The sequence below is a fragment of the Chiloscyllium punctatum genome, chromosome 11, assembly GCF_047496795.1.
Source record: "Chiloscyllium punctatum isolate Juve2018m chromosome 11, sChiPun1.3, whole genome shotgun sequence".
In the NCBI taxonomy this organism is placed as follows: domain Eukaryota; kingdom Metazoa; phylum Chordata; class Chondrichthyes; order Orectolobiformes; family Hemiscylliidae; genus Chiloscyllium; species Chiloscyllium punctatum.
The window spans coordinates 114,656,059-114,683,684 of NC_092749.1; the positions used below are offsets into that span (position 1 = coordinate 114,656,059).

At 42.6% G+C, this 27,626-nt stretch overlaps 1 protein-coding gene across 1 annotated transcript in view; it reads right to left on the reverse strand.

Moving 5' to 3' along the window:
• Positions 1-14,717, reverse strand: part of LOC140483362 (aftiphilin-like) — a 59,419-nt gene extending 44,702 nt beyond the window's left edge. Inside the window, exon 1 of the mRNA XM_072581564.1 lies at positions 14,547-14,717. The gene's annotated coding sequence lies outside the window, so the exon portion shown is untranslated. The remainder of the gene's footprint in view (positions 1-14,546) is intronic.
• Positions 14,718-27,626: the final 12,909 nt, after the last annotated feature.

The window sequence follows — 27,626 nt, forward strand, 5'->3', positions numbered from 1 at the left end:
ACCTGCACAGTTAGTTTGCCAATTCCCATTCCAACAGTCAAGTGAAAAGCACTGGAAAGGTGCATCTTGCCTGCACAAACATGTCCAAACTGCAAAACGGAGAGCAACAGTGGCGACAAAGCTCAAAAATATGGTCACTCATTTGATAGGAGACTAACCAATTATAAACATTACAGTCAAGAAAACTTGACAATGCTGAAGTGATAATAAATAATGTATAAACAGTCTGAAGTAATTACACTTTATAAAAGCAGTCAGGTTGGACTGGACTCTTAGTTGCGAGAAGATACTGTTAGAAGGTAAATGAGATGATAATGCTCGCAAATTAATTCAAAGTGATTTGAAGCATTTAGAGCCTAACTAATCAGAGAAAAGCAAATTAGGATGAGCAAAAGATTTTAAATTGAACAAGATTGTCTAATTTTAGTTTACAAGGAGCAATTAAAATACAACTAGTTAGTGTAATGGTTAATTGCTCAATTCATATAAAATGCTGAATATCTTAGTTGCGCCGCCTACACTTTTATATGAAATTTGTGGGTTTCTGCTGTGCTACAATGCAAGTGGGAGACAATTTTACAAAAATGTGCCAGAAGTGCAAACTACTCTGCAAATCAGTAAAAAAAATCCAAACATCAAAATAGCTCAAACACTTCCTGTGGCAAAAACAGCATTTCAGCTTATTCAGTATGGTTATTTCAGCAACAATGTTAGAAAGAAATGCATAAACAAAGTACATAGATTCTATGAAGGCAAACCCCTTTTTAATTGAATATCCTGAAATGTTACAATGCACTTTATTGATGTGATTTTATCAGTTTAACAATGCTAAACTACATATTCCTACATTTTCTATGTCTTTTCTGCAATTAGAGTCAGAGTCATAGATGTACAGCATGAAAACATACAACCCACCGTGTGAAAAAGTTGCTCTTTAGGTCTCATATCTTTCCCCTCTCACCCTAAACCTATGCCCTCTAGTTCTGGACTCCCTGACCCCAGGTAAAAGGCTTTGCCTATTTACCCTATCCGTGCCCCTCAATTTTGTAAACCTCTACAAGGTCACCCCTCAGCCTCTGACGCTCCAGGGAAAACAGCCCCAGCCTGTTCAGCCTCTCCCTGTAGCTCAATCCTCCAACCCTGGCAACATCTTTCTAAGTCTTTTCTGAACCCTTTCAAGTTTCACAACATCTTTCCGATATGAAGGAGACCAGAATTGCACGCAATATTCCAACAATAGCCTGACCAATGTCCTGTACAGCCACAACAACATGACCTCCCAACTCTTAGGAACCCAACACATCTCTCATTACATTAGAGCCAGTTTCAACACCAGAAACTTGGCTGTTCGTGCTACGTTCCCCTGAGAATCCATCACCCCCTTCATTTTCCAAAACAGCATTCTTGCTTGAAACGTGGATAGCCACAGAAGACCCCTGTACTAAGTGCCTACCTCTCTTATCTTTCCTAAAGCTAACCCATCTATGTGACTGTGCCCCAGGCTTTTTTCCCTTCCTATAACTGCCATCCATCACATCCTCTTGTAAATTCCTTATTGCCTCTAACTGTCTCTCCAACCGATCCATTCTCTTATAAGCTTCGCAACCAACGGCATTAATTGCAGATATAATCCTCAGTAACCCGTAAACTCTCCTAAACTCCGAAGAGTATATCACTCTACTAAAGGCTATTTTTGCTTCTTTCAATCTACAGATCCAGAAAATAGCACTGTCTTATTCCTCTACAAAACACTACTCCACGTTAAATTGATACTTATGGCTTGTATTTTTTAAGTTTAATGAAGAGACATCTCAATATAACATTGAATCAAGAACCCACTCTACTCACTACTGCAGACATACTGTAAAGCCATGCTTAAAATATCCACTTCTGTTTCTCTGCTGTGACCTCTCCCAAACACGTTCCAAGATTAGTTGCAAATTTCACTGTTTGTTAATTTTCCCAGACAAACTCAGAAGTCCAACAATACATGAATTCAAATCGTAAAGGCAATGAATGTGCATGGTTCACTGCTGTGTCATTTAGCAATGAGCGTTCTCTCCCTCTCTCTCACCTGCACTGATCTCATCAAATGCTTCCTTTGTCTGTTCCTCTTCCTTTTAAACATGCTGTTTTGATTTTTTTGTCTCCAAAGTTCCAAAACAGTGCAACAGCACATAAAACAGTAATTGCTGCTCCTGGAATTCAAGGAAATCACCTCCAACACCTAAAATATCTTTTAAAAAAGCTGCTCTTACAGCCAGAAATTTTTCCTGTCCTCCATCTTGGATTACCCAGAATCAACATGCACAGATTTCTGCACATTTCTGATTTAACATGCGCATGCTCCGTTAACCCAGATGGCTCAGAGCCTGAGTAACTGAGTCAAACAAGAAAAATCTCAAACTCAGCATTATGCCTGTACACAATCTGGATGACTGCAGGTGGTGCAACTTGCCTCAATGCCCCTGCAGCAGGTTAAGGAAGGGGTTAATGTTTACCAAAATGGCCATTCTGATTGCTACTCAACAATCCATTGGGCATATGCACAGCATTGAGAACAAGATCAGCCTGGCTGTAATAGCCCATTCCTTAGGAAAGCACATGTAGATGCATTTGAAGTAAAACGATAAAACCAGGATACCAACAGGCTGTTAAATTTCTAAATATTAAAGATATCAAGGTATATGGAGATGCAGTAGGGAAATGGTATTCAGGCTGATCAGCCAAGATCTATTTGAATGGTAGAATAGGCTCAAGGGGTTGCTTTGCTCTTGTTTCCTATGTTCCTTCTATAAAATCAATTATTTATACACTTGCTTGTATGTTTTACATTGTTATGCAGTAGAACCTGAAAAAAACACATTCAAATTTACACAGTGAACTTTATAATACATAAAATGTAAATTACATATTAATCCTGATGAAAGTCAATGCAGACAAATGCATTCTTTCTTTCAGAAGAAAATTAGATGACACATAACTTCATCCTTATATATTCAAAGAGTAAGAGGCAATTGCATTTATATTAAAGTGAAAGAACAAACTTGGCTTTCTATAGTTTGGTTCACATTTGTAGGATCCTCTGAAGTGCTTCATGGCCCATACTCACTTCTGAACTGTGGTCAACAATGTAATCCAAAGAAAAACAGCAGCCAATGTATATGCAAGATCCTCCCAACAATATAAGGATAAACAACCAGATCACTTCTTGTTTCTCCTGGTATTGGTAAGGAATAAACACTGGCCAGATAACAGGAATACTCCCTATCTCTTCTTTGAAGAGTCATGTGATATTCTGTTTACAAACTGTGAGCTTCCTTACATCAACTTTGGGCATCGAGTTTCTTGTTGACAGCTTTATGCTGATTTGAGAGTCTGGTTACAGGTTCAAGTTTGGCTTTACTGTGACTGAGAAGGTTGTGTGCTCATGCCTCATGACAGAACTCAGTCCATATACCAACCTAACAATCCTGCAGTGGTAAGGGAGTGTGGCATTGTTGGAGGTAGCAAACATTTCTGTGCCTTCACAGACACAAAAGGTTTTGGACCGTGTTTGAAGAGGAGCAGGAAATTTTTTCTACAAATTTATATGGCAGCTTTGTATAGGTGTTGCCTTCAACTTTGGCACAAGAGGCCAGAATCAGTTGAGTGCATAAGTGAGCCTGACGTCGATGGTGGGCAAGTTGTTGGAGGGAACGCTGAGGGATATGATGTACATGTATTTGGAAAGACAAGGATTAGGGATAGTCAACATGACTTTGTGCATGGGAAGTCATGTCTCATGTTCTTGATTGCATTTTTTGAAGTAACAGAGGATTAATGAGGGTAGAGCATTAGATGTGATCTAGATGGACTTCAGTAAAGCATTCGACAAGGTTCCCCATGGGAGACTGGTGAGCAAGGTTAGAGCTCATGGATTACAGGGAGAACTGGCCATTTGGAAACAGAACTGGCTCGAAGATAGAAGACAGAGGGTGGTGGAGGACAGAGGGTGGTGGAGGGTTGTTTTTCAGTTTGGAGGCCTATGACCAGTGAAGTGCCACAAGGATCGGTGCTGGACACACTAATTTTTGTCATTTATATAAATGAATGTGACCATAGCAGATGACACCAGAATTGGAGGTGTAGTAGACAGCGATGAAGATTACCTCAGATTACAACTGGATCTTTATCAGAGGTGCCAACGGGCAGAGGAATGGCAGATAGATTTTAATTCAGAAAAAATGTGAAATGTTGCATTTGGGAACAAATTGTCGCAGGACCTAAATACTTTATGGTAAGATCCTAGGGAGTGTTGCTGAACAAATACCTTGGAGGCATATTCATAGCTTCTTGAAAGTAGAGTTGCAGGTAGATAGCATAGTGAAGGTGGCATGAGTATGTTTACCTTTATTGGTCAGAGCATTGAGGAGTAGGAAAATTGACTTTTCGGGCAAAAGCTCTTCATCAGGAGAGGAGGAGAACTTCTTCAAGGTAAGCATCCTTGCAAGAGGATTCGCAGTAAGGTTAAAATCAACTAGACAAAAAAGTGAGGACTGCAGATGCTGGAAATCAGAGTCTAGATTAGAGCATTGAATACAGGAGTTGGGAGGTCATGTTGCAGTTGTACAGAATGATGGTCAGGCCACTTTTGGAATATTGTATGCAATTCTGGTCTCCTTCCTATCGGAAAGATGTTGTGAAACTTGAAAGGGTTCAAAAAAGATTTCCAAGGATGTTGCCAGGGTTGGAGGATCTGAGCTATAGGGAGAGGCTGAACAGGCTGGGGCTGTTTTCCCTGGAGCGTCGGAGGCTGAGGGGTGACCTTATAGAGGTTTATAAAATCATGAGGGGCATGGATAGGATAAACAGACAAAGTTGTTGGAGTCCAGAACTAGAGGGCATAGGTGGAAAGATATAAAAGAAACCTAAGGGGCAACGTTTTCATGCAGAGGGTGATGTGTGTATGGAATGAGCTGCCAGAGACAGTGGTGGAGGGTGGTGCAATTGCAACATTTAAAAAGCATCTGGATGCGTATATGAATAGGAAGGGTTTAGAGGGATATGGTCCGGGTGCTGGCAAGTGGAACTAAATTAGATTTGGATATCTGGTCGGCATGGACAAGTTGGACCGAAGGGTCTGTCTCCTTGCTGTACGTCACTGCGACTATATGACTCGGAGGCAGAAGGGGCATCAATTTAATATCTCAATCTAAAAGTCAACCACCAGCACCAGTTGGTGTTTTCTCGGAACTGTTCAGACTGTACACTCAAACCTTGTGCATGGGCTCAAATCCCCAACTTCTGACCTTGAAGAGAGCACAACCTTGAGCCAGGGCTAACAAAGCTGACAGCATTTCAAACACACAAAAGATGCCAGAGGAAATTAAGCATAAGCTAAATTAAATCTGAGCCAATGGAGATAGCCATGAGCGAAAGAATTGGGGGTAGGAACTGGGTCTCAAGGAAGGATTCAATAGAGGTGAAGACGACTGTCAAGGAGCGATTTCTTGACTATATTAACCAGGTGACTGAAGGCATGGCAGCCAACAGTGGAGCAAAAGTCAGGAGACCAGGGATCAGGATTCCACAAAAAAGTTAATGAAGCAGAATGTTCAGTACTCTTACACAAAGACACAGTTAAAGATCACAACACCAGGTTATAATCCAACAGGTTTAATTGGAAGCACTAGCTTTTGGAGCGCCGCTCCTTCATCAGGTGGTTGTGGAAGACAGTTATAAGGCACAGAATTTATAGCAAAGATTTACAGTGTGAAGTAACTGAAATTATACATTGAAAAACACCTTGATTGTTGAGTCTTTCATCTGTTCAAATACCATGATAGCTTCATTTCTTTCATGTGTAAATCAAAACTTTTCTTAAAAAGTTGCATTGTCAGTTAACTGTAACAATTGGTGTTAGCCAGACAATATGTTGAAGGTGTTAGCCCCCTGTGTTCTCTGTCTGTGCTATAATATTTACATTGATTCTAACCTAAAAAGTGAATTAACAGAGTTTTACATGAATTCATGCAGTTTTTGAGCAAAGTACAATGTAACTCTGCAAGTACAAATTTACCCCACAAACGTATATGTATGCATGTCTGTCTGGGCAGGGGGGTTTGAGAGTGTGAGAGAGAGAGAGTGTAGAGTGTCTTAGGTCTGTGAAGAGGGTGCATGAGTGAGTGTGGGAGTGTGTGTCTGTGTGCTGGTCCATGTGTATAGGAGTGCCTGTGTGTGTGTGGGTATAGTGCAATGGTGGTCACCTGTAGTGTAACATGAACCCAAGGTCCCAGTTGAGGCCCTCCCTATGGGTAGCGAACTTTGCAATCAGCCTCTGCCCGGCCACTTTTTGTTGCTGCCTGTCCTGAAGTCCACCTTGGAGGATGGTCACCCGAAGGTCCGAGGTCGAATGCCCTGGACACAAAGACCCACATGCACACATATACATATGCACTGTTATTTCTAACCTAAAAAGTGAGATAATAGAGTTTTACATGAATTCATGCAGTTTTTGAGCAAGTACAATACAACACTGCAAGTACAAATTTACCCCACAAATGTATATGTAGGTGTGTGCGTGCGCGTCTGTCTGCGTGTGCCTGTGTGTGTACATGCTTTACAATTGTGTCTTCCACAACAACCTGATGAAGGAGCAGCGCTCCAAAGCTAGTGCTTTGGACTATAATCTGGGGGGTGTTGAGATTTTTAACTTTGTACACCCCAGTCCAACACCAGAATCTCCAAATCATGACAAAGACGCAGAGGAAGATGCAAGTTTTCATGCAAACCATGATTTCATTAAACTCTTACGTAGTTTACCAATGGAAAATGCTAGATCACACATTTGTACTTGCACACACAATATATGATGTTCTTTTATATCACACTAGAATAATTCTATAGATATATAGAAGCATAATCCCCACACTCAGGTAATTCTGCAAAGTTTACAAATAAATGAATAGAACCATGTTGTGTTGTCCAAAAATCTGCACATACATCATGAAAATCTGACTTAAAAGTCTTACAAAAATATTTAGGAGGTACTACATTGCATTATTCATCCTTTATTGCAATGAACAGAGACAGAAGGACCATGTGCGGGACTCCACATAAACTATCAGCAAAACACTTGACAGAAAAAGTGCAGCATGGTAAAATCTATAAGAATCACAGCATTTACCTGATAATACCTCAACAGAAAAACTACAAATTCACTTTGCACTGTAATCTTGCTTCCTTATGCATTAAATCTGGAATTCAAAGTGCCCATGCCAAACAGTCACTTTTAAACTCAGGGAAACATTTCAGATCTTATTATTTCTTCCAAGTTCTTACATTGAAAGTGGTTGACGATGTAGGCTTCAGCTAATGTTACTCAAACCCCAACAAGAAAATACCAATGTACATTCCAACGTATCTACCCAAATCCTCCTTCCTCCCTGTTCAAAGACTTCAAAAGACAAACAAAGTAGGTTTTTAAAAAAAGTTACTTTTTCTTCCTCAAATGCATCAGGGAATTATTAACAGATTCCCATGAAAAATGTGTCATAGCCAAAAGGGGTGAAAAGAAATCTCAAAAAATACTATATTTTTCTCATTTCCCTGTTTACATTCAACTGCATTTCCAAGTGAACCACCTTACTGGACTCAAATGGCTGAGCCTGATCAGATGAGTATTACTGATTACATGATTATTTCCAGAAACTTCTGAACCTCCTGCATTGCATGGACTTTCCAACTAAAGCTGACAAAGGGACTGGAGATGAGAAATTTGTCTCTAGCCAGCTCTGGATAAAAGAAAAACAGCAAGACACATTGGCTAAAATAGGGGTCAAGGCTGTACCATCACATCACAATGGAATCTCTGATGGAGGAGGTAAAGCTACACTGTTAACTTAGCAACTTCCAAATGAGCCCAACAAGATGGACTCTCAGCACATGAAATGCCAGTCTTTAACACATGACAAACTTCATGTTGTAATGCTTGATCACATAATTTGAGGATTTTTGTCACTTGTTGGGAAATGAGGATTCCAGGCTGCATGTGCAGGCTGCCTCAGACCTCCATCATTGTTTTCAAGCTGTTATCTGAAAGAAATCTACAGTTGGCTTGCCAGAAAGGAAACTACTAGATCCAGTTCACTGAGAAAATTGTTAATGGACACTGAACACGAGACGTTGCAGTTCACACAAACTGACTTTTTTTTAAACACACCTCTGCATTTAACAAAATTTGTAATTTTATAACTTCTCTCTCCTCTTCTGCCCCATCTTCCTTAGTTTCTTGAATGCTTGTATGTGAATGGAACAACAAAGCAGTTTCCTTGAGAGCTGAATGCCTTGTTAATAAATTCCATCTTTGATTTAATCTTAAAAGATTGTGTTGGGGATTTATTTCAAAAATAGGAGTCCAAAAGCCAGTGTTTGTGGGAACCTACCTTAGGAAGGGATGGAGTTTGAAAAAAAATAAAAGGAAGAAATAAATCAAACAATAACTAGCTGTGCCCAGATGGAATTTCACATTGGCCCAAAGATCCCGTACTTCCCGCAGGAGACTGTGCTCCACAACCTCAGCTGCCGTCAGAGTTTTAGTTTTGCCCCTTTTAGGGACATAAAACAGCAGGCCCTGTATAAACTGCTGCTGCACACGGTCCATCTCTTTTCCCTCATCTAGAGCCCGGACACGCCTTGGCATGCCCATTTGCCACCGGGCGGTGGAGATCCCCAGTGAAGGGCTCTGTATGCAGTGGTCCTCCCCCTTTCTCTTGGGGATCTGGGGTGGAGGGTGCTGCACGCAGCGATCCCCTGCAACCGCAGAATGCAATGGTTCATGGACTCCCAGCCCAACTGCTTGTTCTGTGGTGCTGTGGAGTCCAGGGACCATGTATATATTGGGTCTGGGCATTTGCACCTCCTTTTTGACTTTCTTAAAAATCTTCTCCTCTGCTTTTGGTTGCACTTCAGTCGCCCGCTCCTGATCTTTGGGCACCCGGTACAGGTGGGGATGGCAGGTTTGAGGACCTCCTCGTGGGTCTGCTCCTGCACCTGGCCAAACTAGCCATAAACAGGTCCAGACCCTGCCCTCCCCTTCACTGTTTGATCACGCAGCACCGCCCTTTAACGAGAAGGGTACTGCTCGTCACTGGCCACTCGGGTGTTTCCTTTCTTCCTGATGGTGGAATATCAATAAAGATTTACACACTTCTTGTTCTCCACTGTGTCCTACACCTGCACATACACTACAGGGGTGCTGGTGAAAAATAAGCATTACCCCAGTTAGGTGGTAGTGTGGGGTAAGAAAAAGCAGACATCCTAACATGTTTGTTTCTTAATTACGTTAAAAAATATTTGCTGTCTCGGGCTTAAAAGAGGAGAAAAGCAATCAATATAAATTCAGTCCCCCCTTTATCAGTGACAAATACACAAAGATTAAACACATTTCTACTGTGTCTACAATGGAAAATAAGTTCTACACTTTTTAACCTGTCTACAACAAAAAATTCTAATTTGAATTAGATACAAACTAAAAAGTACTTGGATGAATAGCAGGTAACATGCCATGCTTGGATTACAGAAAATATAGAATGAATTTTAGAACAAGGTAACAAAGTTTACAAGAAACAAATATTCATACAGCTGAATTCAACCCACAACACCAAGGAGTTTGCAGCTACTTTTAATGCTTTCAAAGTATAGTATAGCTTCAGGTCGCAGACAATGATGAGTGCTCTGCAATGGTGACAGAGGAATTGAGAAATTCAGATATTACATATGACCACAATAAAACCACCATCCTTCTGAACCCCCAAAATAATATGAGGGCATGGTCATTTCCAAACATCTATGTTTTGATTGATGTTTGTGGGTATTGTTTCTTTCAGCAGAGATGAGGAGTACAAACCGATGCGCCATTGTATAATCAATGCAGTCATTGCAGTTTTACAAAATAGCAACCAACCATTAATTGACTATATATATACACACACACACGATGTATAATAGGCAGTAAACACACTTGCACGAAGACACTTGTATACTCAAATAGGTATTTCAACTGAACAGAATGGTGTGCAACCTGTCACAGCGAGAACGGAGGGCTACAAAACAGAGGAAAACACTTGCTTAAAAATTATGCAGACTTCTTGTACACAGACATTATAAAAGATAAGATTTCACTTTAGAAATAATTTCAACCTGTTAGATCTGACAAAGGGCAAGGTGAGAAAGGCCCAATTGTACTCAATCGATCAGTCAAAGTGTACGTAATTATTGCAGCATGAACTAAAAGGAAGCAGTGGGGGGGGGAAAACAGCTGTATGAATACTTCTTGTAAACTTTGTTACCTTGTTCTATATTTTCTGTAATCCAAGCATGACATGTTACCTGCTATTCATACAAGTACTTTTTAAGTTTGTATCTAATTCAAATTAGATTTTTTTTGTTGTAGACAGGTAAAAAGTGTAGAACTTATTTTCCATTGCAGACACAGTAGAAATGTTTTTAATCTGTGTATTTGTCACTGATAAAGGGGGAATTGAATTTATATTGATTGCTTTTCTCCTCTTTTAAGCAGAGACAGCAAATACTTTTTAATTTCTTAATTTCAGTTAAGACAGTCTCCAACTCAAGCACATTCCAACAAACAATCTAGCACCCATTTCACCTCTTAGCCTCACTCTTCTTTCAAACCCAGCATATATCACATGAAAACTTACAAGCATTTAACGCTGAAGATTGCAGTTATTTGTGACATATTTAATTGGTAAACTGTGTCATAAAGTTGCAAGTATCAGAGTTATTATCTGGGCTTAAAATCTGGCAAGTGCTCTGGCCTAAAACATAATGGCCAAATTAAATTTCTATAGCGAGTTAAGAGCAGTTGTACCAATAAAAATGGTTTACCATTAAATGTAGTACAGGAGACAGGCTACTGAATTTCCAGTTGTGGAAACTGGGAGACAATTGTATGTCGCATGACCAATCATATCAAACTTAGAAACTTTGACAAGAATACCAATGACTTTTTGCACCACTTGCAACACCAAGGAGGGCAAACCATATATTGGCAGCTTGATTGTTTGTCAATTCATTTTTGTAAGGAATTGATATGACCGACACTATAGAGGAAGGGTGCTACCTCAACAAACACATGATGTATCAACTTATTCTTTCATGGAATGAGCGCATCGCTTGCAAGCCCAACCCTTGTTAGCTGCCCTAACTGTCCTAGAAAGGAGTAGCTTGCTGGATCATTTCAATGGGCAATTATATTCCTGAAGGTCAGGACTCTCATGCACACCTGAGCATACAAAGACACTATTTCCATCCCTAAAGGACATTAGAGAAATAGATGTATTCTTATGGCAAACAACAACAATTCCATGGTCACCATAACAGAGAACAGTTTTCAATTCCACATCAAGTTTGAATTCCAACAGCTACTCTGGGTAGGATTCGAACCCATGTCCCTAAATTATTATCCTGCACTTGAGGATTGCTAGGCCAGCAACATCACCCACACCACCACTTCCCCTGACTTACTGAGATGACAACCATTGCTGGTGCAGCATATTGTTTAGATCTGGTCCCATAAGACAATGTACTTTATGACTGACAGAATTACTCAAATCTAAGGAGCAATAAACAAGAAACTTCCAAAAGAAATTAATTTTATTCAAAATTCCAAAGATAGCATTTCCAATGTCTGAAAATCTTATGCTAATTACTTTAATGATGCACAGCAAAGAATACACTCAGCACTTTGTGGCTAACAACCAAACTGTACAATCAATTTTCATTATCAAACTGTGGCCCAAACAAGAAATGGGTCCGCTGAGAAACCTTACCACATATGATCATTTACATTTTTCTTGTTCCTATTTTTCACTTTTTGCTGAAACTTCTGTAGGTTTTTTTTTACTGCAGCCTCCTTCCGAGCCCTTTTTCCTGTATTCCCATTTTTTAAAAAATGGCTCTCCTTAATTTGATCTCCCCACTACTTTTTATTGCTTGTAAATATTGGGGATCAACCAACAATATTTGCTTCTCACCTCTGGTTAGATATGTCACAAAGTGGCTCAACTGAAAAGACATTCTACTCAGTGGTTTTATATAAAATATTTAGCTCATGCTTAGAAGTGACTGGGCTATCTAGTTGATTCAGAATATTGAGCATAGAAACATTAAAACATAGAAAATAGCTGGAGTAGGCCATTTGCCTTTCGAGCTTCCAACACTATTAAATTATAATCATAGCTGATCACGCAATTTCAGTATCCCATTCCTACTTTCTCTCCATACCCTTTGATCCCTTTAGCCGCGAGGACCACACCCTTTTGAATATATCTAATAAATTGGCCCCAATAGCACAGATGAAACATGGATCAACATATTCAAAACAATCATGTGGAGAGAGCATCTCAAAATACAACTCAATCATATTAAAGGCATACGCTTTAGTTCACACACACAAGTTTTAATAATCCTACATGCAATACAAAACATTTATTTTAAATCAATTTCCACAACAGAAATCAAACAGCTACAACCAAAAAAACTGTATTAAACTCCTCTTCGGACAATTATTATTTTTCAAATGATTCAATTGATTCAACTAGTTATCAAGTTACTGAAAATTTCAGCATGTGTAAATATACACACTGCTCCTTCAACTAGAAAAGGAATCTTTTACTACTGCAATACTGTGTTCTGCATAAGGCCAAGTGATGCATTCAGCAACATTCTTTTTACTGCCATCAGGTCTGTATGCTGTAAAATGTCAATCACTTGTCCTATTGATAAATGTGTCACTCAGAAAATTGAAGTTTCAGTGCAATGCTCACTAATTTTGAAAATTGACACTTGTTGTTCTTAATCAACTGCAAGGACCTGCTTACAAACATTTCAGTTGTGCTTTTCAAGGACAAAAGATCTTCCAAAGAATTACCAGCGACTCTGCTACATTTTATCCTCTACATCTCCACAAAAGCTCATAAATGGTTGGAATTCTCCCACTGATCACCACACAGCCTTTATTCAAATATCAAGTTGCTGCAGGATGGGAGGTTAACAAAGAGTAACGCTATCCTCTACAGCCCCAAGCACTCTGCTGGTTGACAAATCCACATAGTATTTAATTTGCACAAAACTATGCTATTTGGACCCAGAATATACATTTTGACAGGGGAGGTACACCCATAGAAATGTTTTTCTAAATTGTATAATGAGATTTGGGAACCATTGACAAGGCCAACATTTGTTACCCACTCCTAATTCCTTTGACTTGAGTGGCTAACTGGGCCATTTCTCAGGGCAGAAAAGAGTCAATCCCATTGCTGTAGCTCAAGGCACATATAGGCCAGACCAGAGAAAGATGGCAGACTGCTGCTCCTCTGATGCTGCCTGAACTGCTGTGCTCTTCCAGCACCACTAATCCAGCATCGGCAGTCATTGTTTTTACGTTCCTTCTCAAATGGCCCAGTGACATTACCACTATGCCAACATCTCCCCATTTTCAAATTACTTTGAATTAAGTTTATACAGATAAAAGTTTGGATCATTCTGATCAAGTATGTTCCTCATATAGACTGAAAAAGTGTATATTATAAAAATTGGGTCTTGTACATCACTGTCAAAAATTACCTACCTGCATACCATCAGCCAGTTTCACAATAAATTATTAACTAAATAAGGTACTCCTGTTTTAGCACGCTGTTTGCAAAGAGATGTTGCTATTCATCAAAAAAGGTGGCATTTTAAAATTTTATAAACATTCTCTAAACGGCTTGAAAAGTTGGGATCAATATAAACAAAATGAACATAAAAATACCACCGTCCCTCGAAGAGGCTGTTTGACGAAATGAAAACGTTTTTAAATTAGTTTTAACTTCTTCGTTCCGCATTTGTATAGAGACGACGACTTCAAAACAATAAAAAGGCATTTCAGGTGCACTGATCAGCACGCACTGAAAAGTATTTGTCCTGCTCGTTATTTTGGCTCTTTACAAAGTTTATAAGTAACAGCTTCAGGGAAATGCAACATTTTTGCAAGAAGGGATTTGATCGGAGACATCATGTAACACAAAATGTGCAATTCGTTTAAACAAAAGTCAATAATTAACCTGCAAAAAGCCATATATATCATATATATACACACAGAGCAGTGGGCACGTTAGGTCAGGAAAAAGCTTTAAACAATAACTTGTGTCAGGTTACTTTCGGCGTCACTCTAGAGCCGGGGCTCCAGGCTGAGGTGTGAAACATTTGGGACAACTCAGCCCCGCTCCGAGTTAGACAGCCCCCGGGATACAGACAGGGTCCGGCACAGGGAGACCACAATCCCCACCCCCCCATCTCTGGAGAAACCGACAGGAGCCGAGCGCCAAGGCCCGGGGATCCAGGGGCGGCTGACAGCACCAGACCCGGCGTCACTGCAGCCCCTGACAGCGCCGGGCACAGGCCCAGGGAGTTAGGCCGCACTGACAGCCGGCCCCGGGAACGCAAGCTCGGAGGGGGCGGCTAGGCCGCACTCCAGGCCTCCCGGACACTCGCTGCCTTACCTCAGGATGCGGGAGACAGCCGCCTCACACGGCGGTGGCCGCACTGTGCCCCGGGGATGGGGCAGTCCCGCCCGCTCCCATTGCCGATCGCGCCGTCTCCCTCCCGGTCTCCGACTGAGCTCCGGCCGCCCCTCCCGCACCAGCCTGGCGACCCCGTGTAGGACCGCCCACCCCTCCCAACACGCATGCCTCGCAACTCCCCCTGACGTCATGGCCACGCCTCAGGTGACGCAACATCACGCCCATTGGTGATGACACGGGATTGCCCTCCATCCCAAATCCGGTTTGTGATGTCATTTGACCACGCCCCTTCAACGATAAGCCCCACCCCTGCTCGGACGCGCCTCTTGCACTATACGCCCCGCCCCGCGGCTGGTCACGCCCCCTAGATGGACACAGTTAAAAATGACACAACACCAGGTTAAAGTCCAACAGGTTTAATTGGAAGCACTAGCTTTCAGAGCGCTGCCCCTTCATCAGGTGGTTGTGGAGTATAAGACAGTAAGACACAGAATTTATAGCAAAAGTTTACAGTGTGATGTAACTGAAATCATCTATTGAAAAAGACCTGGATTGTTTGTTAAGTCTTTTAGAATGACCATCTTCAGTTCTTTCAAATGTAAATCCCAGAACTTTAAAAAAATGTTATATAATCAAATGAACTTTAACAGTAGGTGCCATGTCGGCCCAGATAATACATTGAAGGTGTGAGGTACCCTGTGTGAGGTACCCTGTCTGTGCCCCAATGTTCAGACTGATTCCCATATAAAAAAGGGATTTACAGAATCTTACATGGATTCATGCAGTTTTTGAGGAAAATAAAATGTAACTCTGCAAGTACAAATTCACCCCACAAACTTATGTGTGTGCATGTGGGTATGTGTGTGGGCGCGGTTATGAGTGTCTATGACAGAGTATGCGTGTGTGTGAGTTTAAAGGGGTAAAGGTCTGTGACAGGGTATGTGTGTGAGCAATGAGTGTATGTGTGAGCATATGAGAAAGAGCTTGTGTATGAGAGAGGGTCTGTGTGAGTGTATGGGTCTGTAGGAATGTCTGTGCGTGAGTGTATAGTGCAGTGGGGTCATCTGTAGTGTGACATGAACCCAAGGTCCTGGTTGAGGCCATCCCCATGGGTGCTGAAATTGGCTATCAGCCTCTGCTCAGCCACTTTGCATTGTTGCCTCTCCTGAAGTCTGCCTTGGAAGATGGTCATCCGAAGGTCCAAGGTCGAATGTCCCAGACTGGGAGGGGACACTCCTGTCTGTTGATTGTTGTGCGGTGCCCATTCATCCGTTGCCGTAGGCTCTGCTCGGTCTCGCCAATATACCTGCAACATATGAGATAGACAACATTGGCCAAGTTGCTGCACACATGGTGGGAGGTGTCCCCACACATAATGGTGGTATCAGTGTCAACACCTAGACACGTCTTGCAGCGTCTGCTGTGAGAAGGACATACGGTGTTGTCCTGAAAGCTGGGCAGTTTGCAGCAAACCATGATCTGTTTGATGTTTGGTTCAAAGGCGAGAAGTGGCAGTGCGGGGAAGGTCTTGGCGAGGTGCTCATCCTCATTGATAATGTGTTACAGGCTGCGAAGAACATGGTGTAGTTTTTCATCTCCTGGGAGGTGCTGGACAATAAAGTGTACCCTGTTGGTTGCAGCTCATGTCTGTCTCCAGAGGAGGTCATTACGGTTTCTTGCTGTCGCACGTCGGAACTGGCGGTTGATAAGTTGAGCATCGTACTCCGTTCTTATGAGGGTATCCTTGAGTACAAGTGCCTGTCATGTACCTCCTCATCTGAACAGATCCTGTATATGTGTAGGGCTGGTCCATAGGGCTTATGCCTGAAACATCAATTCTCCTGCTCCTTTGATGCTGCCTGATCTGCGCTTTTCCAGCAACACATTTTTCAGCTCTGATCTCCAGCATCTGCAGTCCTCACTTTCTCCTGGTCCATAGGGGATGGCTGTTTTAATATGTTTCGGGTGGAAGCTGGAGAAGTGCAGCATTGTGAGGTTATCCATGGGTTTGTGGTAGAGTGAGGTGCCCATCCTTTTTGGAGATGCATGTGTCCAAGAATTAGACAGATACTAAAGAGTAGTCCATGGTGAGTTTGATGGTGGGGTGAAACACATTGATATCACTGTGTAGCTGTTTCAGTGATTCCTCGCCATGGGTCCAGAGGAAGAAAATGTCATCAATGTACCAAGTGTATAGTGTTGGTTGGAGGTCCTGTAAGAGAAGAAGCCTTGTTTGAACTTGTCCATGAAACTGTTAGCATATTTGGGTGCAAATGTGGTCCCCGTGGCTGTTCCTTGTGTCTTGTTGAAGAACTGGTTATAAATGTTGTGGTTGAGGATAAAATGGATGAGTTGTAGGACGGTACTCGGAGATTGGCAGTTGTTGGTATTGAATACTGAGAATACATTGTGGGGGATGCTGGTGTAGAGTGCTGAAACATCCATTGTGACGAGGAATGTTCCTGGTTTGACTGGTCCGTGGGTGCTGAGTTTCTGTAAGAAATGTGTAGTGTCATGACAGAGGCTGGGGGTCCCCTGTACAATGGGTTTCAAGATGCATTCAGCATAGCCAGAGAGGTTCTCACATAGGGTCCCATTGCTTGATACAATGGGATGTCCTGGTGTGTTAGCTTTGTGTATCTTTGGAAGTCACCACCCATATGTCTACCAACATTGTCTATCTCATACGCTACAGGCAATGATGCCAGGGGCAAATACATTGGCGAAACCAAGCAGAGGCTATGATAACGGATGAATGGGCACCACACAACAGTCAACAGACAGGAGGGTTCCCTCCCAGTCGAGGAACACTTCAGCGGTCAGGGACATTCAGCCTCAGACCTTCATGTGACCATCCTCCAAGGCGGACTTCGGAAAGGCAACAACGAACAGTGACTGAGCAGAGGCTGATAGCCAAGTTCGGTATCCATGGGGATAGCCTCAACCAGGACCTTGGGTTCATGTCATACTACAGGTGACCTCATTGCACTACACACACACACACACAGACACACACACACTCCTACAGACCCATACACTCATAGAGTCATAGAGATGTACAGCATGGCAGCACGGAAACAGACCCTTCGGTCCAACCCGTCCATGCTGACCAGATATTCCAACCCAATCTAGTCACACCTGCCAGCACCAAGCCCATATCCCTCCAAACCCTTCCTATTCATATACCCATCCAAATGCCTTTTAAATGTTGCAAATGAGCTATGGGGAGAGCTTGAACAGGCTAGGACTGTTTTTCCTGGTGCGTCGGAGGCTATGGGTGACCTTATAGAGGTTTACAAAATTATGAGGGGCGTGGATAGGATAAATAGACAAAGTCTTTTCCCTGGAGTAGGGGAGTCAAGAACGAGAGGGCATAGGTTTAGGGTGAGAGGGGAAAGATATAAAAGAGACCTAAGTGGCAAATTTTTCACACAGAGGGTGGTATCTGCATGAAATGAGCTGCCAGAGGAAGTGGTGGAGGCTGGTACAACTGCAACATTTAAAAGGCATTTGGATGGGTATATGAATAGGAAGGGTTTGGAGGGATATGGGCCGGGTGCTGGCAGGTGAGACTAGATTGGGTTGGGATATCTGATAGGCATGGACAGGTTGGACCGAAGGGTCTGTTTCCGTGCTGTACATCTCTATGACTTTATAACCTGGTGTTGTGTGATTTTTAACTTTGTACACCCCAGTCCAAGACGGGCACCTCCAAATCATGACTAGTCATTTAAATGACTTCAAGAGAGTCAAGGGGCAGACTCTCTTGAGTGTAATGGCCATCACTTAGGCACAGCTGGAAGGTCTGATGATGGATATATTGCCTAGATCAGATACCCCAGAGTTCTGCAGGAGATAGCTGAGGGAATTGTAGTGGAATCACTGGAATCAGGGAGGACCCAGGAGGTTGGAAAATGGCTAATGTAACACCCCTGTTTAAGAAGCATGGAAAGCAGGAAACTAGGCCAGTTAGCCTGACCTCAGTCCTTGGTAAGATTTTACAGTCTATTAATAAAGATGAGATTGCAAAGTACTTGGAAGTATGTGATAAAATAGGGCTGAGTCAACATGGCTTCATCAAGGGAAGGTCATGACTGACAAATCTGTTAGATTTTTTGAGGAGGTAAAGAGTAAATTAGACAAGGAAGAACGTGGGAATGTGACCTGTTTGGATTTCCAGAAGGCTTTTGACAAGGTGTCACTCAGGAGGCTGCTAAATAAGATAAGAGCCCATGTTATGGGGGAAGGTACTGGCATGGACAAAGGATTGGCTGACTGTTAGAAGGCAGAGTGTGGGATAAAGGGATCTTTTTCAGAATGGCAGCCAGTGACCAGTGGGTTCTGCAGAGGTCAGTGTTGGGATCACAAATATTCACGTTATACATTAATGATCTGGACAAAGGAACTGACAGCATTGTTTGAAATGACATAAAGGGCAGGGGCAGATAGTGTTGAGGAAGTGGGGAATCTGCAAAAGGACTTAGACAGGTTGGGAGTAGGCAGAGAAGTTGCAAATGGAATACAGTTCAAGAAAGTGAGAGGTTATGCCTTTGGTAGGAAGAGTGGAGGTGTAAAGTATTTTCTAACTGGGAAAATACTTTGAAAATCTGAAGCACTTAGGATTCTTAGTGTAGGATTCTCCTAAGATTAACATGCAGGTTTGGTTGGCAGTTAGGAACGCAAATGCAATGTTAGCATTCATTTCAAGAATGTTAGAATAGAGCAGCAGAGATGTACTGGTGAGGCTGTGTCAGGCTCTGGTCATACTGCATTTGGAATATTGTGAGCAGTTTCAGGCCCTGTATCTAAGGAAGAATGTGCTGGCATTGGAGAGATCCAGAGGAGATTTACAAAAATGATCCTGGGAGTGAATGGCTTGTCACATGAGAAGTTGTTAAGATCCCTGGATCTCTAATCAATGGAGTTTAACGGGATAAGGGCAGATCTGAATAAAACTTTTAGAATACTGAGAAGCCTGGATAGAGTAGACATGGAGAAGATGTTTCCACTGGTAGAAGAGACTAGGACCTGAGGGCATAGCCACAGAGTGAAGGGACAACATTTTAGAACTGAGATGAGGAGGAAATTCTTCAGCCAGAATGGGGTGAACCTGTGTGACCCATTGCCACAGAGGGCTATGGAGGCCAAGTCATTGAGTGTATTATTTAAGCCAGAGATAGATAGTTTCTTGGTTAGTAAGAGGATCAAGGCTTACAGGGAGAAGATGGGAGAATGGGGTTGAGAAACACATCAGCCATGATTGAATGGTGAAGCACACTCGATGGGCTGAATGGCTTGTTTCTGCTCCTGTACCTTATGACCCATGGTCCCTGGCCACAGGTTTGTCTGAGATAATCATTTTGGATCAGCAGGACTTACTGCTCCTCCATTTCTCATCTCCAGTCACTTTCACTTTCTCACAGGAGGGATCCAGCCTGGTTCACAGACTGGATAGACTGGAGAGTTGGATGGAAAAGTGACAGGTGGATTTCAATCCAGACAAAATGTGAGATGATGCATTTAGACAAGATTAATCCTAGAGCGAACTATACAATGAAAGGAAGAGCCTTGGGAAAAGTTGATGAACAGAGAGATCTGGGAGAGCAGGTCGATTGTACCCTGAAGGTTGCTGCACAGGTGAATGGAGTGGTGAAGAAGGCATATAGTATGCTTGCCTTCATTAGATGGGATATTGAGTATAAGAGCTGGCAGGTCAATTTAAAATTGTACAAGACATTGGTTTGGCCACATTTAGAATACTGTGTACAGTTCTGGGTCGCCACATTACCAAAAGGATGTGGACGCTTTGGAGAGGGTGCAGAGAAGGTTTACGAGGATGTTGCCTGGTATGGAAGGTGCTAGCTATGAAGAGAGGTCGAGTAGATTAGGTTTATTTTCATTGGAAAAAAGGAGATTGAGTGGGACCTGATTGAGGTTTATAAAATCATGAAGGGTATAGACAGGGTGGATAGAGACAAGCTTTTTCCCAGGGTGAAGGATTCAATAATGAGAGGTCACGCTTTCAAGGTGAGAGGTGAAAAGTTTAAGGGGGATACACGCGGCAAGTACTTCACACAGAGGGTGGTGGGTGTCTGGAACGCGTTGCCAGCAGAAGTGGTAGAGGCAGGCACGGTAGAGTCATTTAAGATGCGTCTGGACAGATGCATGAGTAGGTGGGCAGCAGAGGGATACAGATCCTTAGGAATTGGGTGACAGGTTTAGACAGTGGATTTGGATCGGCTCAGGCTTGGAGGGCCGAAGGGCCTGTTCCTGGGCTGTAAATTCTCTTTGTTCTTTGTTCACAAATTCTAAAGCCTCTGATTTATTGGTGAGAAGCGACAGCTCACTGCAACTGAAGGGAAAATGAACTGGCTTTCTTCGGGAATCTGTTACTGAAAGACAGACACCACCTCTCTTTGTGGCAGTCCAAAGGCTTCTGACTGGATCATTCCCAGCCCAAACTCCTCAGCGATCTGGAACCCAATCACCTTGTTTTGCAAGCAGAAGGTCTTTGTCATTGACAACAGGTCACCACTCGACAGACCAATCAGCTATCTGCTGCCATCTGAATCACCCCTCAGCTCCAGCTCATCAGCAGTTACACTGAGTGTCAATAACCTTCTTTTACAACATGCAGTAATCCTTCAACAGTCTCTGGTTTCTAATGAAAAGTCCTTTTCCAATTTCAGTCTACAAACAAAAGTACAGAAAAATATAGAGGTATGGCCTTCAGACTTTGTATATTTATGTATATGATAATAAATGGACAAAATATATCCAAGACCTTAATAATAGTGGCATTGAGGACAAGGGAGGCTCCGCTGAGCCTGTACAAGGTACAAGTTCAACCTCAGCTAACCTTGTGTAATGTGGCGAGTTCCAGGCATCACACATTTGGCACAAAGTGCAGAAAAGATTTACAAGAATCATTCTGAAGATCAGTAACAGAATCATAGAAATTTACAATGCAGAAGGAGGCCATCCTGTCTGTTCTAGCTCCTGAAAGAGCTACCTAGCTAGTCCCACTCTCCAGCCCCAGCTCTGTAGCCCTCTAACTTCATCCCTTCCAAATACATACCAAACTCTCTTTTCAACACCTCAGTAAGGTCACCTCTTAATCTTCTCTGTTCCAAGAAGAATGAGCACAATCTCTCTAAACTTTCCTTGTGTCTAAAATCCCTCATTCCTGGCATCATTCTAGTAAATCTCCTTTGAATTCTCTCCAGGACTTTCACATTCTTCCCTAATTAAGGTGCCCATAACTGAACATAATACTCCAAATGTGGTCTGACCAATGATTTGTAGAGGTGTAGCACCACTTCCTTGCTTTTATGCTCTATGCTTCTATTTATAAACCCAATGATTATATAAGCCTTCTTAACAACTGTTTCGATTTACCTGGTTACCTTCAGCGACTCATGCAGTGAACCTTGCGGTCCCTGTGCTCCCCTCAAAATTGTCTCTATTGTCCCTCCATGTTTCTGAGACTAGAACATAGTCCCTCACATTTCTCTGCTTTGAAATCCATCTGCCAGGTGTCTGCCCATTTGGACAACTTGTCAATGTTCGCCTGAAATCGCCCAGCATCATCCTCACAATTCAGTATTCTCCCTAGCTTAGTATCATCTGCAAATTTAGAGATTTTGTCCTCAACACACATCTGCAAATGGTTTATATAAATCAGAAAAAGGATCCCAGCCCCAATCCCTGAGGAACACCATTTTCATGTCATCTCCAGTCTGAGAAATGCCCATCTCTCTCTACCTGAAATGTTAACATTGCTTTTCTCAACACGGGTACTGCCAGACCTGTTGAGTTTCTCCAGCACTTTCTGTTTGTATTTTAAATTTCCAACATGCATAGAATTCAGCTTTTATTTATGACAGTGATTCAAAGACCGAAATGTCTCAGTTATGAAGATAGAGTGAAAGAGTTGGCATTGATTGGAAAGGAAGAAACTAAAAGGATAATTAATTGAAATTTTTGAAATCATGAGGGGTTTGGGACAGAAGGTGGGGAGAAAATGTTCCCAGTGCTGAATGCAGTACTCCCAATAAGACCAGTTTCTGGATTTATTCTAACCTTCCAGGGCCTTCATGCAAACTTTCTCAAAACAAGAGTCTGACAATCAAGAGACTTTATCAAAATCCTCTAACAAGCACCAGGAGATTTAAAGGGTATGGAACTCAGACTGGTTGTAAATCCTTCTAATGGTGTTTCCCACCCATCATTAACCAATCAATCAAACTCCACCTTCTGAAGTACACTATAGATGGCTATTTCATGGGCAACATTCCTCATTATTCTGGTTTGTAATTCAAGGATAATTCAAGAGCAAATAATTACACCTTAGCAAATGTGGCTAAAGGAAAGAATGACAGTCATTCAGACATAACAGCAGCTGTGTAGCATTCTTGAGTGAGAAAATGTGCACGGTTAATAATATTGCAATTGATTACTAATTAACAGTTCACATCTACATTGTAACTTATTTGTTTAAAAAGCTAACACAGGTTCTCATAAAATTAAAAGCAGACACAAAAAATTGTGATTATATAAAAAAAGGGCAATGTAACAGCAATAAACCGCGTAAAGGGCTGACAGTGAGGGTCAAGGAAGCCCATAAGCAGTGATTGTTTTATGGACCACAGCAGAATAGAGTTCAGAGAAACACAGGCATTTCCAGCTTGGTGAAGCTAGCTGTCTGTGCTGAAGCTAAAATTGGGCTTGTGAGCAGATGTAGGAGAAGCACAGCAGGTCAGGTGGCATCCGAGGAGCAGGAATATCAACATTTCGGGCAGGAGCCCTTATCCTTTCCTAATGAAGGGCTCCTGCCTGAAACGCTGATTTTCCTTCTCCTCAGACGCTGCCTGACCTGCTGTGCTTTTCGAGCACCACTCTGATCTTGACTCTGATCTCCAGCCTCTGTAGTCCTCACCTTCGCCTAGCAGGTGTTGGAGTACAGTTTCCAGAATACAAGGTAGCACTATCTTGCCTGGGAGAACGTACTAGTAGAACATGAGCCAGGATTGAAGCAGACCATGATGGAAAAGATTTTGAGGAAGTTGCAAAGATTAGCAGATTCAATGACCTGAAGTGTCAACTCTAGGGTTTGCTGAGACACCATGAGATCTGTCTTGAACACATTTACAATATGATGTGCTGTGAGCAGTGTTCTGTTTTATTTGTTACCCAGCTCAATCACAAGCTAATTCTGGATCTTAGAAATCGATTGTAAACATATTGTAGATTGTATTATTGTTCTAACTTTTTATAATAAAGTTTATTGTTTGTTCAAAACCTTGCAATCTTGTGGCTTCACTCTTTTTAGTAAGTACCTGAGCTCTCATGCTTTGTCAACATTCGAAGAAAAGTTGCTGGTCTCCGGTGAGATCAGAACAGAAATTTGACAATCTGTCTCAGGATTGTAACAAAATGTAATCTCCAGACAAAAGGTATAAACAAAGAGAGAATGAGGACATGGGATTGCAACGGGAAATTGATCTCAATCCCATCGATCATGCAGGGTGAAAACAAACAGAAACAATCAACTCTTCATTTAAAACTTCCAAAATAATAACTCCAAACAATGAAAACATTCAGCTTGACCCAGGCGCAATGACTTGAGAAGAATGTGACCTGTTCTTTTTGTCAGGTAAGTGACCCTGAAAGCTGCTAAAATTATCACATAAAATATTGCTTAGTGTTTCAGTTGTTGGAATTTCAGTCATGATTCAACAGAATGTTAATTAAGGCCAAATCTTACTTCTCATTGTAATCAAAACAGGAGTTTCAACATTTACAAAATATTTTTATTTCCGGTCTCCAGCATCCACAGTACATTGCTTTCACATTTATATGTTTCGTTAACGTGGAAATTCCAGAAATGTCCAAGATATCACCATGGTGCTTGGAGTGATTACTGCTCTCAATGTAATAAAAGGCTTTAATTTTCTGCCTTGTCGTCGGAACTCCCATAGAACATAGAACATTACAGCGCAGTACAGGCCCTTCGGTCTTCGGTACTGTGCTGACCTATGGAACCAATCTGAAGCCCATCTAACCAACACTATTCCATTTACACCCATATGTCTATCCAATAACCATTTAAAGGCCCTTAAAGTTGGCGAGTCTACTACTGTTGCAGGGAAGGCATTCCATGCCCCTACTACTCTCTGAGACTACTACTCTCCTTTGACATCTGTCCTATATCTATCACCCTTCAATTTAAAGCTATGTTCCCTCATGCGAGCCATCACCATCCAAGGAAAAAGGCTCTCACTGTCTACTCTATCGAACCCTCTGATGATCTTATATGTCTCAAGTCAGCTCTCAACCTTCTTCTCTCTGATGAAAACAGATTAGATTAGATTAGATTAGATTACTTACAGTGTGGAAACAGGCCCTTCGGCCCAACAAGTCCACACCGCCCCACCGAAGCGTAACCCACCCATACCCCTACATCTATATCTACCCCTTACCTAACACTACGGGCAATTTAGCATGGCCAATTCACCTGACCTGCACATCTTTGGAGTGTGGGAGGAAACCAGAGCACCCGGAGGAAACCCACACAGACACGAGGAGAACGTGCAAACTCCACACAGTCAGTCGCCTGAGGCGGGAATTGAACCTGGGTCACTGGCGCTGTGAGGCAGCAGTGCTAACCACTGTGCCACCGTGCCGCCTCAAGTCCCTCAGCCTTTCCTCGTAAGACCCTCCCTCCCTATAGGCAACATCCTGGTAAATCTCCTCTACACCCTTTCCAAAGCTTCCACATCCTTCTTATAATGTGGTGACCAGAACTGTATACAATATGCCAAATGTGGCCACACCAGAGTTTTGTACAGCTGCAGCATGATCTCATGGTTCCGAAAGTCAACCCCTCTATGAGTAAAAGTTAACGCACTCTCTGCCTTCTTACCAACCCTGTCAACCTGAGTGGCAACTTTCAAGGATATATGTACCTGGACACCAAGATCCCTCTGCTCGTCTACACTACCACGAATCTTACCATTAGCCCAGTACTCTGTATTCCTGTTGCTCCTTCCAAAGTGAATCACCTCACACTTTTCTGCATTAATCTCCATTTGCCACGTCTCAGCCCAGCTCTGCAGCTGATCAATGTCTCTCTGTAACCTACAACATCCTTTGTCACTATCCACAACTCTACTGACCTTAGTGTCTTCTGCAAATTTACTAAGCCATTCCTCCTATGCTCTCGTCTAGGTCATCAAGTGCTGAACCTCCGACAGTGCAGCACTCCCTCAGCACTGACCCTCCAACAGTGTGACAGTCCCTCAGCACTGACCCTCTGACAATGAAGCACTCCCACAGCACTGACCTCCAACAGTGCCTGCTCCCTCAGCATTGACCTTCTGATAGTGTGGCACTCCCTGAGTGCTGATCCTCCAACAGTGCAGCGCTCCCTCAGTACTGGCCCAATGACAGTGTGGCACTCCCTGAGCACTACCCTCTGACTGTGCGGCAGTCTCTCAGTACTGGCCCAATGACAGTGCGGCACTCCCTGAGTACTACCCTCTGACTGTGCGGCAGTCTCTCAGTACTGGCCCAATGACAGTGTGGCACTCCCTGAGCACTACCCTCTGACTGTGCGGCAGTCTCTCAGTACTGACACAATGACAGTGTGGCACTCCCTGAGCGCTGACCCTGCAAGATAAGGCTGAAGCAGTTGCAGCAATCCTCACCCAGAAGTGCCGATTGAATGATGGATCTCAGCCTCCTCCAGTGGTCCCCAGCATCACAGATACCAGTCTTCAGCCAATTCCATTCACTTGATGTGACACCAAAAAATGCTTGGAGATACTGGATACGGCAAAGCCTGGGATGAGACTCAATGTTGATCGGTAAGCAGAGAGGGAGGGGTGAATGACCTGAGGATAAGTTTGGATAAAGAGAACTGTATTCTATAGAGAAAGGGAGGGGAACCATGTCTGGATGGGAGAAGGAATGTGTGTTTTTAGCAGCAGACGGGCTGAGGTTGGGTTTGATTTGAACAATGATTATCTGACTCAGTCTCCACTTTTATAACATTGTATGCTGCAATGAGATGATGACATGTACTCCGGCACATCATTAATTTTACAAAATTAAATGTATCAGATTATCAACTCTGTCTCATATTGAAACACTGGCTACAAATTTATCAATATCTGCATAATTTCCAAATATGCATTAACAAAGGACATTTTTTCACATGGGTCAGTTCATATTTTAATCATTGCGAAGTCACTGTATTATTTGAGTAAAAAGCAGCAGATGTTCAGAAATGTGAAACAAAAGGAGAGGCTGGGGCCTGCCAGCAGGTCAGTCAGTATGTTCCCAACTGGGGACACATTTCAACCAGTCTACTGTCTATCGCTGCTCAAAATTCAAACTATGTCAAGCAGCAGGAGAATGATTAACCAGTGGACGATGGGGATGGGGGAGGCGATGGACTACTGGTATTATCAAGGTGGTAAAAACAATAACTGCAGATGCTGGAAACCAAATTCTGGATTAGTGGTGCTGGAAGAGCACAGCAGTTCAGGCAGCATCCAACGAGCAGCGAAATCGACGTTTCGGGCAAAAGCCCTTCATCAGGAAGGGCTTTTGCCCGAAACGTCGATTTCGCTGCTCGTTGGATGCTGCCTGAACTGCTGCGCTCTTCCAGCACCACTAATCCAGATACTGGTATTATCACCAGACAGTTAAACCAGAGAAATTGAGGACTGCAGATGCCGGAGATTGGAGTCAAAAGGTGTGGTGCTGGAAAAGCACAGCAGTTCAGGCAGCATCCGCGGAGCAGGAGAATCAACATTTCGGGCATAAGCCCTTCATCAGGAGTCTGTTCCTTGAATGCTGCCTGACCTGTTGTGCTTTCCCAGTGCTATACTTTTTGACTGTTAATCCAGAGACCCAGGTAAAGGACTGTGGATGAGGATTCAAAACACACCCTGGTAGATGGTAGAATTTGAATTCAATGAAAATCTGGAATTAAGAATCTAATGAAGACTGTAATGCATTCCCGATGGGGTGGGGGTGGGGGGGGGGGGGGGG